Source organism: Mastomys coucha, unplaced genomic scaffold, assembly GCF_008632895.1.
Source record: "Mastomys coucha isolate ucsf_1 unplaced genomic scaffold, UCSF_Mcou_1 pScaffold13, whole genome shotgun sequence".
NCBI classification, from domain to species: domain Eukaryota; kingdom Metazoa; phylum Chordata; class Mammalia; order Rodentia; family Muridae; genus Mastomys; species Mastomys coucha.
This window is the reverse complement of record NW_022196895.1, coordinates 4,337,530-4,344,294: the sequence shown is the minus strand read 5'-3', so window position 1 is coordinate 4,344,294 and position 6,765 is coordinate 4,337,530. Positions and strand designations below refer to the sequence as shown.

At 40.0% G+C, this 6,765-nt stretch overlaps 1 pseudogene; it reads left to right on the top strand.

Moving 5' to 3' along the window:
* Positions 1–3,439: 3,439 nt before the first annotated feature.
* LOC116087525 lies at positions 3,440–5,205 on the top strand (annotated as a pseudogene).
* Positions 5,206–6,765: the final 1,560 nt, after the last annotated feature.

Genomic DNA, 6,765 nt, shown 5'->3' with positions numbered 1-6,765 from the left:
GGGGAGGGAAGGGAAGGGGAGGGGAAGGTGGTGACCTGGGAAGGTCTGTGTGAGAAGGTGGGAGGTGGAGTAAGACCAGAGGAAGAGGTGAATGCAAGCAGAAGGAAGCAGAGGTTAGGAGGTCAGACTACAGAGACACACTACAGAATTGGACCCAGGCCAGGAAAACACATTCCCAGTCTATTTCAGTTTTTCACTTCAACTATTAATTTATGGAAAATTACATTTGTTTAAAGTATAAATTAAAGTCAAGGAAACTATCTGTAAACGTTTCTTCTATAGATTTATTTTTCTCACCATTTTTTTTCATTTGTATTTTTCTTCATTAAAATTTCAGGGTTTCTATTTTGGTATAAGGTTTTCTTATTAAATGAACCCTATTTGGATGTATTTATTCATTTAAATTATTTCCTTGTGCTGGCCATGGTGGCTTCAAACTTGTTATCTCAGCACTCAGTACCAAGGCAGGTGGGTCACTGTGAATTCAAGGCCAACCTAGGCTACATAAGTGAGTTCCAGGAAATGCTAGACTGCAGCAGGCTGACAATGTTGAGGATGATGATGATGATAAAATAAATGTCTTGTTTTCTGGTTTTTAAATTATTTATAAATTTATTCTCTGTCATCTGATATCTTCAGATATTTCCTTGTTTCTTTTCTTCTTTTACAGAGTCCTAGGTACTTTTTAATTGGACAAATATATAGGTTTTTTTTTTTTTGGTGGTCTCCATAGAGCCTTGATGGTTAGACCTGCTGGTATGGGGGAGGGTAAAGGAAGTGGGTGGGCCTCACCACTGCTTCCTTTTGTAATTTAAACACAGCCCTGCTTGATCGGCTTCTCTCAGCTCTTCCCAGTGCTGTGCCTTGTGGAGTTAGGCATGCTGGGCCGATCAGCAGGTTAGCCACACCTCATAGTGACAGAGCCAGAGCTCTGATCTGTGTGACTTGGGGACCCAGCTATCACCTCCTAGCTGAATGAGCATTATTTGGTCCAAGGCTAAGTCATCCCACGATGTCCTTGGCTTAAAGAGCAATGGGCCGTGTCGCACCTGTCCTGGCAGTGGGTTCTGTCACACCTGTCATGGCACTTTTGTGTTGCTGTGATCACAGTGCCTGACAGAAACAGCTCCTGGGAGAAAGGGTCCATTTGACTTATGGTTTTAGGGATTACAATCATCTGAGCAGGGAGGGCTTGGTGGGATGTTTCAGGTTGTGGTGGAGGGGTGAGGACTATAGACATGATGACAGACCAAGAAGCAGAGAGTAGCAAGAACTCAGTGCCAGGCTATAATATTCAAAGGCTCAAACCTAGTGCTCTGCTCTTAGAAGAAGCATCTCTGCCAAGGCCCATCTCTCTCCTCAGGGTTCCTCAGACTCCTCAGTATTGTCATTTGCTGCAGAACGAGCCTTTGAAACATGAATCTAGCTAATTGGGCTTGTTATACTTCTTGACGGGTTTTTAAAACAATGCTCACATAATACATTGTAGTTTAAGTAACGTTCTTAGTTTACAATAAAGACAATGTAGGCATGAAGGCATCACATTGGATATGTGTGAAAGGTTGATTTCCTCAAGTCCTGCCATGTGCTGCTTCCTCTAAGGATGAGATAGTTTTAGCAAAACTTCAGAAATAATGAGTTTTTGCTTACAATATGCAAGCACCCCTCACTACCACTGCTATTTTCCAGGGTCCTTGCCCTCCTGCCTTTATACATAAGATTTAATATGCCACTCTTCCCAATATTTTGTAAATAAATTCTTAGATTAGAAAGCCTTTGGGGTGTGAGAAATGAATCGCTAAAGCTTTCTCGTCCCATCCTGTGAAACATGGAATAATGCCTCCCAAAGATGTCCATGCCTCAGTTCCTCAAGTTACCATGTTACCTCACGTGAAAAAGGGTCTTTGCAGATATGAGTAAATTTAGGAAGTTGGGATCCAGATATTGTCCTGGCTTCTGAACGTTCCAAAAGCCATGAACTAAAGCAAACCCTTTCTCCCTGTATTTATGTATTTATTATATGAGTGCTCTGCTGCATGTATGTCCACATGCTAGAAGAGAGCATCAGATCCCATTACAAATGGTTGTGAGCCACCATGTGGTTGCTGAGAATTGAACTCAGGACCTCTGGAAGAGCAACCAGGGCTCATAACCACTGAGCCACCTCACCAGCCCCTTGTAAGTTATTACCTTAGATATTTTGTTGCAGTGATGGAAAGCTAGCTCATATTAATCAGTGGAAAGGCTTACAATGTTATCGGTTGCAGATGAAAATTCCATTTCCTTTGAAGACTCCCACATGAGTATTTGAATGTTTGGGGAAAGACACTCTTAGTACTCTTACAGGCATGAATAATTTTCTATTTGCTGGCTACAATTCCTGTGTTTCTGAACTTTCTGCAACAGTTCCTCTTTGGACACTGGCTGAGTATCCTTCCAAATGTTCCCTATTTCTTTTCTGAAGTTAAAGTTATTCTGGCACCTTTGATTTGGGCGCTTACATTAGAAGCACGCCTAAGGGGCTGGAGGATGGCTCAGTGTTCAGGAGTACTTACTGCTCTTCCAAAGGATCGGATCTCTGTTCCTAGTATCCACAGCTGGAGGTTCACAAGCACACAACCCTCCAGCTCTGAGGGTCACTGTGCCATCTCCTGGCTTCTTCAGGTTCTGTGCTTGCATGTGCAGACCCACACAGAGACTTGGAATTCTGTCTTCTCCCTTTTCCTGTAAACCAGAGGAAAATGAATTTTGCCTGAAAGATGGTTTGGCAAGAAGTTTGATTCTTTGAAGGATAACTCCTGCGAACTGCCTGGAAAATCTACAAGAGACACAGAAGCATGCACCTGTGCATTTATTGCAGCCTCTGGGGATCAACAGTGGCCTAGTGTTTGTGTCCCAAGAGAGTTTCCATTAGAACCCTGCCTGGTAGCAAGGGTCCTCTGTAATCTGCAAGCCATTAGTAGTTAGCTCCTTTTTCTGTTCTTCACTGTTCCAGGATAATGCCATGAATGGGTGAGAGAAGGCTGAGGGGAGAGGAAAGGGAGAAATACAGTATACAGAATATATATGACATTTATATATATGGCATTTTTTATTCATCTACTGATGGCATTGCTGGCTCCATATCTTGGTTTATGAAGGATACCACAATAGTCTTGCTATGTCTTATGGCACACTGACTTGCATTCCTCTAGGTCCATTCCCAGGCTTGCTGTAGCTGGCTCATATGGGGTTTCTATTTTTGGTTTTTGAGGAGCCTCCATACTGATATCTATGCTGGCTGCCCATATTTACATCCCATTAACACTGTGTATGTGTCTGTCATCACCCAAAGTCCAGCCACCAACATCCTCCTCAGTATGCTTTGCTGTTTGATTGCACTGTGGTCCCCACTTTGGACAGGGTGAGGAGGGAGGGAGGGAGAGAGGGAGAGAGGGAGAGAGACAGAGAGACAGAGAGACAGAGAGACAGAGAGAAGCATAAAGTAATGAGTGAGATCAAGAAAAAAAAATGGAAACATAAAGATTTTACTGAAAAGTGGGAAGGAGAAACCAAACACAAATATAGAAGACTTACAAATTTAAAAAGTAAAGAAGAAAAAAAAAGAAACACAAAGAGAATGAAAAATGGAAATGGAAGCATCTGAAACTGTATGGCAAATCTATTCCGTCCATCTGTTCAGGATTGCTGTCTGCTGAAGATCAAGCAGCCAAAGGCATTGTAAGTGATAACATAAAGGATTGCATTGGAAAAAATTTGAATACCAAAGACGATGAATCAAAAATTCCTGATAACAGTGACTTTCCATTTGTGTCATTAAAGGAGCCACGAGTTCAGAATAACCTTAGAAGGTTGTCACTTTGGAGTTGAGGGAGCTCATTCACATTGAGCACCAGCTTAATGGAGGTGCATCAGTCATCAGTGCCTAAAGTAATGAACTCTCCTGCCTGTCTCCCATGGAGATGCAGAGATTTGCAGAAGAATTTGAGGTTTAGTGTTCAGTGAAAACGAAAGCTCTGCAGCTTTCTGGGTAGTGGCTATTGTTCATGGGGCAGCTACTTACCTACCTGACTTTTTAGACTACTTTTCATATAACTTTCCCAATTCACAGGGAAAATGGAGATACTGGGAAAGAAAGACATAGAAACAACAACTATGTCCAATTTTCAAGCTCAGGTAAAAAGAACATATTCTCATGGTACTTACAGAGATGGCCCAATTTGACAGATAAGCTTGGTGGGAACAGTTGATGAAGAAGTGGGGGATTACTTCCCTGAGTCCCTTGACATGTTAAAGGCAACACCATTTTTAAAAGCCTGATCAACCCCGAGAAACCAAAGATGTAATTTGTTTTCATGTATAAGATTTCTTTTTGTTTTGTTTTGTTTTGTTTTTTCGAGACAGGGTTTCTCTGTATAGCTCTGGCTGTCCTGGAACTCACTCTGTAGACCAGGCTGGCCTAGATCTCAGAAATCCTCCTGCCTCTGCTTCCCAAGAGCTGAGATTAAAGATGTGCGCCACCACTACCCAGCACATAAGATTTCTTAGAAGTAGTCCAAAGGATGTAATTAGATTTACATGAACCTCTACTGTCTCAGTGTATACAGTAGGTTGATGATATAAAACTTAATCAATTGAGGAGAGAAGGTATTCGGTATGTCAGGATTCAGCTGTATGATAATGACATTTACTTTATTCCAAGGAATGTTGTCTATCACTTTAAGACAGTTGCAGTTGTATGCAGTTTGGCATGGCATGTTTGACAAGTTGTACTATGTAGAGGAGGACACTTGTATAGTTACTCATGAAAAGTCATAACATCAGGTCCCACATCATCAGTTGTCGGGATTCACGCTGAAAACCAAACCTCCTCAGACTCTGTGCTGTCAGACAAACTTCATCCTAAGTATGAATCACAACCAATTAAACATGAACCTGTTGCATCTCTAAGACTCAAGGAAGATCCCGAGACGGTTCCTATACCTGAAAAGATTAGAACACCAAATAATACAGAAGGCAAGAACAGTAAAGCAAAGCTGGATCACGTTCAGTTTTCAGATTTCCAGATTGACAGGGATTCTAAATGTGAGAACACCAACAAAGACTTCCAGGAAGACGCGTGTCCTGGAAGTGTCAGTTGATAAACGGCAGCATAGTTCTGTACATTCAAATCAAGACAAAAGTGATGACGGCAATTTGTGCTAAATTTGTACATTGCATATAGCCTTTCTTTTAAAAATAATTTGTAATGATTCATGAAATCTGAAAGCAAGCCTAGGAATTGCTCTCAAGTCTGTTACAAAATATAGTTTATGTAGCTTTGTAACATTCCTCAGTACCTGTCCATAACTGTGAAGCACTTAGGGCCAGATGCTCTATACAAATTGCAAGCTTAAATATGCAGGAGTCTTTAGAAAAGTCATTTGGGTTCAAGTTTTAGGCTTTAGAATAGAGCTGACAAAATCATATAAATATATTTTTGTAATATGAGCTAGAATTTTTTGAAAATTTAAGGTTTTTCCATAAAGCTTATTTATACCAACTTTTTTTTCATTTTAAATGTGTCAGCACTGTAGTGTAAATAGCTTTATAAAATCTTTTTAGTGTGATTTATATTGAATTGTGAGTCACTTAATAAAGGTTCATAATAAAAAAGCCTGTAATGATGCAATATGAATGTTAGTAAGGACTGAATGGAGTCTACAGTTGCTTTTGGCACTGTAATCATTTTCACGATGTTGACTGCACAGATCAGTGAGCACCAGAGGTCTTCCTAGCATGTAGGGCCTGCTTCGATTTATTTTTTCCTTTCTTTAATTTTTCCATTGAGTAGGTATTTTAGATCCTTTGGTAGCCTTGCTCTTGGTCTTTTATTTAAGGTTTTTGAAGCCATTGTAAATAAGATCCCTTTTTTCTGTCAATATTATTTTTAAATAAAGATGAAGGTTATGACGGTGTCATATTTGCATTTGAGTTTAGAGCCCAGTTTTTACTCTTTCTTTTGAAAATGTTTGTTAAAGATAATTGGCAAAACAGATCATGGACCTTATTCTCTAGATTGGATGTTGCTTATTAATAATGGAGTTAGCTAGTTGGTTTACAGAGTGCGCATGTTCTTCACCTTGGTGAGGTTGAATTGATTAATTTTTTTTATGAAATTCTTGCCTAGTAAGAGTGCAGCTTAGTGGCATTGAAGGCATGGAGCTAGGTAATGATCTGCAGCAGCAGTGCACAGACCAGACACAGGATACAGGACTGTAGTCACAGGACTTGGGAGAAGGAAGATCAGAAATTCAAGGTCATCCTCCATCTCACAGCAAGGTAGATGACATCTTGGGCTACTTGAGACTTTACCTAAAAAAAATTCCGGAGACTTTGCCTATCCTGAGGTCATGCAGCTGGTCCCTCATGAGTCTTATTTGAGTAGTTTCATAGTTTTATAGCATACTTTATATCCATGGTGCATTTTCAAGAAATTTTTACATGGTGCAAATATATATCAAAGCTCAGTTTGGGGCTGTGGCTAGCAAATGATTCTTGTGCCTTAAAAAATGTCCTTTAAAAAATACCAAATTATCTTTACATTTCACTAAAAATCAACCAACCTTGTATATGTGGAGTTATTGTTGAACTTCATTTAGTTTTACAAATCTATATGCCAGATTCTATCTTTTTTCATTTTTAAATTTGCCATTATTTTTACTTCCTTAATAAAACAGGGGCTAAACAGATGGCTCAGTGGGTAAGTCTTTGTCACACAGCACA